The following is a 12,081-nucleotide window of genomic DNA, read 5'->3' as shown; positions in this document are numbered from 1 at the left end:
GTTTTCAATAGCTTTCCTTTCAAGGAGATCTGACAGTTTCTGGTACAAGTCAAACACTGAAAAGGCCAAGGCTGCAGCCTGGGAGTCAACAGGGAAGGTGTCAGTGTGGCTGGCTGTTTTTGGCCCTACAGGGGAGAGGGCATAGTCCTCAATGGAGTGGCTTATCAGTGACTCTGTGAAGGCCGGGGACGGGGATAGGACCTGCTGGGTATTCACATGTACCGGGGGTATAATGCAGGGTAGCCAGGGCGATCATCAGCCATCCGTCTGGAGTGTCCTCAGTCCTGGAAGCCAGAGGCCTCGTTGTGGCCCCCATCTTGGAGCCACCGGCCGGATCTATATTATTAAATTGTGGCCTGAGGTCCATACTGTGGAACCGGCATATGGGGGATGCCCGGGTGGCTGGGGGTGCCGTCAATAGTGATGGCTCTGCTACCGGATCACTGTGTGCAGATCGTCAGGCGCCACTGGGCTGGGATGGTGAGAAGCTCCTGGCTCAGGCAGCCATTTTCAAGGCTCCGCGCATGTGCCTGCTCGGTTTATATTTTAGACAGTTCTATACTAGTGTATATAGATTAACCAAAGTAAATAAAAAGATGAAAAAAGGAGTTAGAGTAGGGGTGGGATTTGGGGAGGTTTTGGAGTGTGGTTCTATAGTTGGTTGTCTTGTTGATAATACTGCTTGGGTCACAAACGTAACCATTTGCGGGGCATACAACCATGTTCTTTAGGAATAGAATTACACTGTTAGTTTAAATTGATCAGGTAAAACTTTACATGGCTGTTTGCCACTTGTACATGGAAGGGTTGATATAATTAACATCTTTATAGATCCTTGTATGCATCAGAGTAGCGGAATTCAAACCAGGGTATCCAGGTTTTATGGAACCTGTCTACTCAGAAGCCTGAGTCAGAGTGTCTTCCATTTCACAGATCTCGGATACCTTTTCCAGCCATTGTGATATGGTAGGCACTCGTGTAGTTCTACAGCGGACCGGAATCAGCGTCTTAGCTGCATTCAACAAGTGTTTGGTTAAAAGTTCTTGTAGCGTTTGAGTGGAAATGAAGAGATGTGCAGGAGACAACAGGCAGCATCCAGCAGCAGCTTTGTTTGTGTTATCAATTTTATCAAGTCTCTGACCTGGCACCAGAACGTGGTCAGGTATGGACAATGCCCCCAAATGTGTATGATTGTGCCCCCTCCACATCTCCAACAAATGCTAGGCGTCTGAGCATACCGGGAGTGCAGTTTTGCTGGTGTGACATACCACTCGGTCAGTAGTTTGTAGGACTTAGTGCTAATAGAGCACTTATGCGCAAGGATGCAAGCATTTTTCCATTGCTTGTGAGTAATAATCAGCCTAAGTGCCACGGAGCAGCACTTTCTAAATCTGTCTTCTTTGTTGGGGATAGTATTTTTCAGCCAATTATATGCAATTGAGGTTGCTCTTTGGAATTGCTTGCCTTCAATGCAAACCTTCTCTAGGTCTGTCATCTGTCTGGAGAAGTGTCTTTGTCTGGTCATACCGCCCATATAGCTATGTAGCTGGACGTATGTCCAGATTGGTACATTGGGTAGCCCACTGTCTCTTTTAAAGGTCACATAATCCTTGAGTCTCCCATTCTGAAAGCAGTCTCCTGCTTGTAAGGCTTTATTAGTAGGGGGGCGTCGTAGCAGTTGGTTTCCGATTCCCGGCAGAAAGTCTGGGTTGTCTGATAGAGGGGGTAGGGGGCTCAGTGGGGAGGTCATCATGGAGTGTTTTGCCGCTTCTGTGCAGACAGCTAGTGTAGTTTCCATTAATGGCTGTTTTAACGTATTGGCTTTCTGAAGTCCCGGGTTCCAAGGGGAGAAAAGAAGGGGGTAGGGAATTAGTCTTTCCTCCAAAGCCACCCAGTCTTTAGTACTCCTGTGACAATGCCAAGCTATTATTCTCATAAGGTGGGCTGCAAGGTAATATTTTCTGAAATCAGGGAGCCCCATCCCTCCTAGTTCCTTAGGTCTGGTCAGGAGAGCAAATTTGATCCTAACTTTTTTATGTGACCATAGGAAGACCAGGAGGATTGTGTGTAACTTTTTGAAAAACCTCTGGAGTAGGGATGAGCTGGGTGTTTGAGTCGAACGCATGTTCGACTCGAACACCGGTTGTTCACCCGTTCGGCGAAACCAGAATTTTATGGGCCATTCGCGCCAAATTAGAATGGCGCTCACAGCCCATAATGCACTGCATCACAGTGCATTGCTGGCTGATGATTGGCCAAGCAAGCTTGGCCAATCACAGCGCAGTCAGCAAGGAGAGCCATAATTGACCACAGGCAGGATTCCTGTGGCCAATTATGGCTCAGGGGGTTTAGTACACGCCCCACACTATATAAGGCTGCCTAGTGTGTTGCTGACGGCTCATAGAGACAGATAGACACAGAGACAGTGTCTTTGTTTCCTTTGAACCTAGTGCAAATACAGTCAATGTATTGTGCCCCCTGCACAGTGTACACCCGAAGCTACCCCAATTGCTGGTGTTGTTCTGGTCCTATACCACAGGCTGCTGCAGCAGTTACAGTCAGTGTATTGTGCCCCCTGCACAGTGTACACCTGAAGCTACCCCAATTGCTGGTGTTGTTCTGGTCCTACACCACAGGCAGCTGCAGCAGTTACAGTCAGTGTATTGTGCCACATGCACAGTGTACACCTGAAGCTACCCCAATTGCTTGTGTTGTTCTAGTCCTATACCACAGGCAGCTGCAGCAGTTACAGTCAGTGTATTGTGCCCCCTGCACAATGTACACCTGAAGCTACCCCAATTGCTGGTGTTGTTCTGGTCCTACACCACAGGCAGCTGCAGCAGTTACAGTCGATGTATTGTGCCACATGCACAGTGTACACCTGAAGCTACCCCAATTGCTTGTGTTGTTCTAGTCCTATACCACAGACAGCTGCAGCAGTTACAGTCAGTGTATTGTGCCCCCTGCACAATGTACACCTGAAGCTACCCCAATTGCTGGTGTTGTTCTGGTCCTACACCACAGGCAGCTGCAGCAGTTACAGTCGATGTATTGTGCCACATGCACAGTCTACACCTGAAGCTACCCCAATTGCTTGTGTTGTTCTAGTCCTATACCACAGGCAGCTGCAGCAGTTACAGTCAGTGTATTGTGCCCCCTGCACAATGTACACCTGAAGCTACCCCAATTGCTGGTGTTGTTCTGGTCCTATACCACAGGCATCTGCAGCAGTTACAGTTGGTGTATTGTGCCACCTGCACAGTGTACACCTGAAGCTACCCCAATTGCTGGTGTTGTTATAGTCCTATACCACAGGCAGCTGCATCAGTTATAGTCAGTGTATTGTGCCCCCTGCACAGTGTACACCTGAAGCTACCCCAATTGCTGGTGTTGTTCTGGTCCTATACCACAGGCAGCTGCATCAGTTACAGTTGGTGTATTGTGCCACATGCACAGTGTACACCTGAAGCTACCCCAATTGCTTGTGTTGTTCTAGTCCTATACAACAGGCAGCTGCAGCAGTTACAGTCAGTGTATTGTGCCCCCTGCACAATGTACACCTGAAGCTACCCCAATTGCTGGTGTTGTTCTGGTCCTACACCACAGGCAGCTGCAGCAGTTACAGTCGATGTATTGTGCCACATGCACAGTGTACACCTGAAGCTACCCCAATTGCTTGTGTTGTTCTAGTCCTATACCAGAGGCAGCTGCAGCAGTTACAGTCCGTGTATTGTGCCCCCTGCACAATGTACACCTGAAGCTACCCCAATTGCTGGTGTTGTTCTGGTCCTATAACACAGGCATCTGCAGCAGTTACAGTTGGTGTATTGTGCCACCTGCACAGTGTACACCTGAAGCTACCCCAATTGCTGGTGTTGTTCTAGTCCTATACCACAGGCAGCTGCATCAGTTATTGTCAGTGTATTGTGCCCCCTGCACAGTGTACACCTGAAGCTACCCCAATTGCTGGTGTTGTTCTGGTCCTATACCACAGGCAGCTGCAGCAGTTACAGTTGGTGTATTGTGCCACCTGCACAGTGTACACCTGAAGCTACCCCAATTGCTGGTGTTGTTCTGGTCCTATACCACAGGCAGCTGCAGCAGTTACAGTTGGTGTATTGTGCCACCTGCACAGTGTACACCTGAAGCTACCCCAATTGCTGGTGTTGTTATAGTCCTATACCACAGGCAGCTGCATCAGTTATAGTCAGTGTATTGTGCCCCCTGCACAGTGTACACCTGAAGCTACCCCAATTGCTGGTGTTGTTCTGGTCCTATACCACAGGCAGCTGCAGCAGTTACAGTTGGTGTATTGTGCCACCTGCACAGTGTACACCTGAAGCTACCCCAATTGCTGGTGTTGTTCTGGTCCTATACCACAGGCAGCTGCAGCAGTTACAGTTGGTGTATTATGCCACCCGCACAGTGTACACCTGAAGCTACCCCAATTGCTTGTGTTGTTCTAGTTCTATAACACAGGCAGCTGCAGCAGTTACAGTCGGTTTATTGTGCCCCCTGCACAGTGTACACCTTAAGCTACCCCAATTGCTGGCGTTGTTCTGGTCCTATACCACAGGCAGCTGCAGCAGTTACAGTCGGTGTATTGTGCCCCCGGCACAGTGTACACCTAAAGCTACCCCAATTGCTGGTGTTGTTCTGGTCCTACACCACAGGCAGCTGTAGCAGTTACAGTCGGTGTATTGTGCCACATGCACAGTGTACACCTGAAGCTACCCCAATTGCTGGTGTTGTTCTGGTCCTATACCACAGGCAGCTGCAGCAGTTACAGTCGGTGTATTGTGCCACATGCACAGTATACACCTGAAGCTACCCCAGTTGCTGGTGTTGTTCTGGTCCTATACCACAGGCAGCTGCAGCAGTTACAGTCGGTGTATTGCGCCACCTGCACAGTGTACACCTGAAGCTACCCCAATTGCTGGTGTGGTTCTGGTCCTATACCACAGGCAGCTGCAGCAGTTACAGTCAGTGTATTGTGCCACATGCACAGTGTACATCTGAAGCTACCCCAATTGCTTGTTTTGTTCTAGTCCTATACCAAAGCAGTTACAGTCGGTGTATTGCGCCACCTGCACAGTGTACACCTGAAGCTACCCCAATTGCTGGTTTTGTTATAGTCCTATACCACAGGCAGCTGTAGCAGTTACAGTCCGTGTATTGTGCGACCTGCACAGTGTACACCTGAAGCTACCCCAATTGCTTGTGTTGTTCTAGTCCTATACCACAGGCAGCTGTAGCAGTTACAGTCAGTTTCGGTCCGTTCGCAGGTTCTGGTGCGAACCAAACTGGGAGGTGTTCGGCTCAACCCTACTCTGGAGGTATTTTGATTGGCAGCGCCCTTAGGAGGTACAGAAATCTGGGCAATATGACCATATTCAGAATGGTGGCTCTCCCAAACCATGAGAAGTAGCTAGCGTTCCAAGTTTTTAGGTCCTTTTCTATTTTTTGGAGTAAGGGTGGGAAATTTGCATCAAAAGTCATTGACAACTTGGGGGTCAGCCATATTCCCAGGTATTTTATCACTGTTCCCTCCCACATGAAGGGGCAATTAGCTTGGGTTCTGGCTAGATTGGTCATAGCTAGATTTACATTCATGGCTTCTGATTTTGTAAGGTTTATTTTGAGGTTAGAGAGAAATCCATAGTGGGCAAAAGCTTTCATAAGATTGGGGAGTGTAGTATGCGGGTTTGTTACGAAAAATAGGAGATCATCAGCATATGCTGCCATCTTGTACATCCTGTCATGTATGGGGATACCATTCACTGATTCATCCTTATTAATCATGTGGATACACGGTTCCAGTGAGAGGATGAATAGCAACGGGGACAGGGGACATCCCTGTCTCGTGCCAATCAATATCTCCTCTTTCTCTGACAGTGGCCCATTACCTTGGCTGAGGGTTGTTGGTAAAGTGTCCTGATCCATGCCATCATGTGGGGATTGAGGCCTATGTGTGTGCAGATCGTGAACATAAATTCTGTGGACAGGAGAGGGCTCTCAATGTGTTGGGAGTGTGCCGTTTGTGTGAGTGCTTTTATGATATTGTCCTTTGCCTCTCTACCTGGCATAAAGCCTACTTGTTCAGGACCTATAACATTAGCCAGGAGTGGTCTTAGTCTATTTGCCAGGATTTTGGCCAACAACTTTAGGTCTATATTCAACAAAGAAATAGGCCTATAGCTGGAGCATTCTGTGGTGTCTCATTCTGTGGTGTCTTTGTCGGGTTTGTGGATGACAGTAATGTGTGCGGAAAGAAAGTCTAGTGGTATTGGTCTAACATTGGTCAAAGAGGTAAAGGCTCTTTGGAAAGGTTCTGTCAGTATGTTGATGAAGGTGTTATAGTAAATGGAAGTGTAGCCATCTGGGCCTGGGCTTTTCCTGGGTTTTAGGGCTTTAATGACTTATTGGATTTCCATGGGGTAGATCTGGTCTTCTAATTGGCTATGTCTTCAATGGCTAATTGTGGGAGTCCGCTCTGTCTTAAGTAGTCCCGTATTGCCTGGGCTCTATCTCCTTCAAGTCCTGGTGGTCTGTGCTGTGCAAGCAAGTCATATAGTTTTGAGTAATATGTGTGAAAATGTTTTGCAATGTTGTCTGTTTTAACATCTAGCGACCCATCTGCGCCTCTGATTCCAATTATGTGTTTGGAGTTATTAGACTCTTGTAGGGCCCTGGCCAGCAACTTGCCCGATTTATCTCCAGCCACATAATATATATTTTTTCTAAAGAATAGGAGGCGCTTTTGTTTTATTGTCCAAGCTTAATTGTAGTTTTTTTCCTTGCCTCTAAGAAGTCTGTGGCTGAGGTCTACGACAGGGATTGTTTTAATTTTGTCTCTTGTTGGGAAATTAAGCTTGTCAGTCTATTAGTTTCAGCCTCTTGTAGTCGTTTGCGATGTGCACCCATTCTTATCAAATCCCCTCTTATTGAGCATTTATGGGCTCCCCAAGCCATTAAGGGAAATCCTTGGGTTTAGCTGTGATTTTGGGCAACAAGTCTAGGTCTGTCAGGAGTGATGCATTCAGTCTCCAGGAGGCTGTGTCAGCCTTAGATGTAACCCCACTATTGTCAGGGATATGGGTGCGTAATCTGAGATGGACCTTATTCCTATCTTGGCATCTGTCACCCTGGGTAGATCCCTCTGAGATATGAACAGGAAATCTATATCACGGTTGTATGGGATGGAGTGAAAAGTATGGTCCTTGTCTGTTGGATGAAAAAATCACTACATATCAATTAAATGCATTGAGTGTAGGAGCCTTTTGAGTATCTTGTAAGTGATACAGGTCTTCCCTGATGAGGTATCCATCAGGGGGTTGAGTGGAATGTTAAAATCTCATTAAAAATATGTGCCTTTCAGGAAGATATATCTTCCTTCTGGGTCTACTAATCTGTCTGTCAGGTTGAAAGGGACTTCCCTGCTCACCAGAATCGATACTCCCTTTGATTTGGCCGAGTCATTGGTAGCATGTAGTGCATCTATAAAGTATGGGCTGGTCAATTTCGGTATCTGGTTGGTCTGAAAGTGCATCTTTTGCAGAAAAGCAAAATGTGGCCTATCTTTCTTAAGTTCTCGTAGCACGGACCTTTTTTTCTGGTATGTTCAGACCCTTTGCATTATATGAGATGATTGTAGGGCCATGGCCCAGGGATGAATAGGCCATGTGGAGAACCCACGAGTGCAATGTTCTGTGCTAAACCTGCAATTAAAACTCCAAGCTGGTCAAAAATTGGTGTGTTACAGTGCAATCACGTAAAAGACAGGAGAGAGAGGGGTGGAGGTAAGAGGAAGCAGGGCCAGATTAACATAGGGGCTATTGGAGCTGCAGCTCTAGCCCCCTTACCTTAAGATAGGCCTATTTGCCCAAAAAAATCTAAAAAAAAAAACAAAAAAAATGATTGAGCTTCGAGTGTTGTAGAGACCCCAACTTTGTAGGGAAGGTAGCCAAAGACCTACCTCACCACTAGCCAACATTTGGAGCTCCTGGTGCAGCCTGTCAGAAGCTACATACAGAGCGGCCAGTTTAAATACAAGCTGGCACACTCTCTTTGCAGAGGTTGAGCTCACATTGTCTCTCCTCACTTCTTGTCAGAGGAACTGAGCTCAATGGACAGCTTGGAGCCTTGGACCAATGGTAAAGTACCACTGGCCCCAGCTGTCCAATAAAAGACACATGATCACTTCCAGCCCAGCCCTCTTAATTACAAAGAAATACATGATTTTATGGGTATAAGTTTTACCCACAATCCCATGTTTTTCTCACACAGTTAATAGGGAGAATGAGAATCTTCTGCTGCTGAAAAGGTATTGTTTTAATCGATCTAAGCAATATATCATGTTTTTTTTTTTTTTTTTTTTTTCACAATTAAAATTTTTATTGAGTTCAAAAGTTGTAGACACAGATACAATATTTATGTAACATGAAAATGAAAGAACTGGTACAGTTTGGAGCAATACAGTATAAGTTGCTAATAAAAATTCAATTGAAAGCAGTTATACAGACAATGAGTGCAGTAGGAAGTAGGGAGTGGAATGGAGTAGAAAAAAAAAAAAAAAAAAAATTACCAATAGTGATGATAATGAAGTAAAATTAATAGACACAATGGGGTGGAAAGAGGAAAAAAAAAAAAGGAAAAGAAAAGTAAGGGCAGGGAGGCGGTTGGGTAAGGGTGTGTGTTGTTTGAAAATTCAAAACATGAGCGGCAAGAAGGGGAGCAGAGTAAGCTTGAGTAGAAAAACCTATGAGTAGTAAATTGAGTGCCAGGTATTGAAATATCGTTCAGACTTAGAGAAGAGAGTAACAATATGAAGGGGAAGCGGTGTATACAGAATAAGTGGTGCTAGGAATATTCATTTATCACAAAAAGCCATTACACATCAAGTAAGAATGCATTGATATTCATTTGAGAGGGTGAAAAGTAGCCAAGGTTGCCAGGTTTCATGGAATGTGTTGCTACTTTCTCGCTTCATTGCTAGGATTTCTTCCATCTTATAAATATAATGTGTTCTTTCGACCCATTCTTTAATTGTCGGGACTCTGGTAGTTTTCCAGTGTAGGGGGATTAAGCTTTTAGCTGCCGTAAGTAGATGTCTGCTTAAGGACTTCTTGTATTTACTTGTCGAGTATTTAGTAATGTGTAGTAGACATGCCGCTGCATCTAGAGTCATTGTAGTGTTGGTGATTTGTCTGATCCAGGTAGCAATTTCAGACCAGTAAGCGTGGATTGCGGTACACTCCCACCAGATATGTATAAAGGAGCCTATCTCATTCCCACAGCGCCAGCACGTGTCTGAAGCCGTAGGTGACCATTTCTTGGTGTTTAGGGGAGTTTGGTACCACTGCGTGAGGATTTTATATGAGATTTCTTGATATTTAGTGCTAAGTGAGCATTTGTGTGCAAAAATGCAGGCTTTCTCCCATTGTGTGTCTTGTAAGTGAATGTTTAGATCAAGTTCCCATTTTTCTTTGTGTTTATTTCTTTCATTGTGTGTTGGTTGGGACAGCTATCCATATGCAGCAGATGTTGTTTTAGAAGTCTGGGCGCCCTTGTAACAAATGTCCTCCAGTGGTGTCAGTCGTTGGGTAAAGGAGGATTTATATGAGCTGTTGAGCAGGAAATCTTTTATTTGAATATAAAACCAAGGGTTTATGAAAGAGTCGCTAAATTCAGAGTTAAGGGTGTTTAGTGATTTAAGTTTGTTTTTGTGGAAACAGTGTGTGGCTAATAGCTTCTTGTTATGACCTGGGGTGGGGCAGGTTTTATGATATAGTCCAGGGAGGAAGTCTGGGTTGTTGGTCAGGGGAGTCAGCGGGCCTGGTATGGTAGCCAATTTGTATTGCTGGGCGATCTTGTGCCAGATGGTTAATGTGTTGGCTACTAAAGGGTTCAACGTATGTCTTGTAGACTTAGAGTGCACCGTCCATGGGTAGAATAGAGCCTGTCTTGTGTTGTTGGCTAATTCGAGTCGTACCCAGTCTTTAACTTCTGTGTGGCAATGCCAGTCAATAAGTCTGGTGACGTGTGTAGCGTAGCAGTATTTTTTGAAATCTGGTAGGCCCAGTCCTCCTGCGTTTTTAGGCAGGGTGAGGGTCCGAAAGTTAATTCTAGGTCTTTTATTAGCCCAGAGAAATTTTCTTTGCAACAACTGTAATTTGGAAAAGAAGGAGTTGGGTATCGCAATAGGCAGGGCGTTGAAGACGTATAGTAACTTGGGGAGAATAGTCATTTTTAGAATGGCAGCTCTGCCAAACCAAGAGAATGATTTGGGAGTCCAACGGGAGAGGTCCCTGGTTATAGAATTTAATAGGGGGACATAATTTGCTGTGTAAAGAGACTCTATTGTGCGGGTAAGTTTGATTCCCAGATATTTAAGTGTATTCTGTTCCCATCTAAATTTATAATTCCCTTTAAGGCTATTGTAATCTGCTGTTGGGAGATTTAGATTAAGTGCTTCCGATTTTGTGTAGTTAATCTTAAAATTTGAAATAAAACCGAATGTCTCAAAAATCTGGAAGAGGTTCGGAAGGGAAACATGTGGTTGCGTAATGAAAAATAAGAGGTCATCCGCGTATGCGGCAAGTTTATATTCACGTCCATGAACAATAAGACCTTTGATATCTGGGGAAAGGTTGATTGTTCTGATCAATGGTTCCAGGGTCAAAATGAAAAGGATAGGGGATAATGGGCATCCTTGGCGGGTGCCGTTGTTTATCTGGATCGAGTGAGATAAGATGTCATTAATTTTGATTTTAGCCTGTGGGGTCTGGTAAAGGGCTCTGATCCAGTTCAGCATGCCTCCACCCAGGCCTATATGAGCGCAGGTAGAGAACATATAGTCCCAAGAAACCCTATCGAAGGCCTTCTCGGCGTCTGTTGACACCAAGAGGCCTCCGATTTTAGAGCTCCCTCCGTAATGGAGCAAATTTAGGGCTTTGACAATGTTGTCTCTTGCCTCTCTTCCAGGCATGAAACCTGCCTGTTCTGGGCCAATGATTTTTGAAAGTAGTGGCTTTAACCTATTCGCAATGATTTTTGCTAGTAATTTCACATCAATATTCAAGAGTGATATCGGCCTATAGTTGGCACAATGGGATGGATCTTTATCTGGCTTTGGTATAACCGCAATGTGCGCCATAAGGAAGGAGTGGGAGTTATTTTCCTGGTTTGCCAAGTGATTAAAAGCCTTCAGGAGGGGTTTAGCAAGTAATTGCCAATAGGTTTTGTAATATTGGGACGTGAACCCGTCTGGTCCTGGGCTTTTACCAGATTTCAGGTCTTGTATTGCGTTTTGTATTTCAGTTATGTTAATTGGGTTATTTAGTTGTTTTGCGTCAGAGGGGGGTAGTGAAGGGATTTCGCTGTCTAGAAGGAACTGTTGTATCATCTCCTCTCGTGTGTGTGGTATGTGAGCAGGTCTGTGTTGTGGGGGAATCCTGTATAGTTTAGAATAGAACTCTTGAAAAAGGTTAGCTATTTTTTCAGGCATGTGTTCCAGGAAGCCCTTGTCGTTTCGTATCGCATGTATATGGTTGGACATCTTTGCATCCCTTAGGGCTCTAGCGAGTTGTTTTCCGCTCTTGTCGCTGTGTTCATAAAATATGCTTTTACGGAAAAAAAGAGCTTTCTGAGTTTGAATTTGTAGCAATTGTAGTAAGGAATGCCTGCAACAGGCAAGCTCTTCTGTTGCTGAAGCCGTAAGGGATTGCTTATGCTGTGCCTCTAGTTTTGAGATTTTATTGGCTAATTCCATTATGGCAACTGTTCGCTCCTTTTTCCTTTTGGCTCCCCATTTTATAAATTCTCCCCTGATTACGCTTTTGTGAGCTTCCCAATTAGTAAGTGAGTTGGTGTCGGAATCAGCGTTGTTGTGAAAATATGTGTTGATGGATTCATGAATATCATCACATATGATCTGGTCAGTCAGTAAGGCGGCATTCAATTTCCAGTTGTAGAATTTCTGTTTGTGCGGGGTTAGTTTAAGAGTGATAGCAGTGGGGGCATGGTTCGAAATAGTAAATATACCAATATTCGCCCTTTCCAAGTTAATGAGGTCTCTCTGGG

This window comes from Lithobates pipiens, unplaced genomic scaffold (assembly GCF_037356315.1).
Source record: "Lithobates pipiens isolate NorthernLeopardFrog02 unplaced genomic scaffold, aLitPip1_a1.2 Scaffold_8, whole genome shotgun sequence".
NCBI lineage: Eukaryota > Metazoa > Chordata > Amphibia > Anura > Ranidae > Lithobates > Lithobates pipiens.
Note: the sequence above shows the minus strand (reverse complement) of the source record.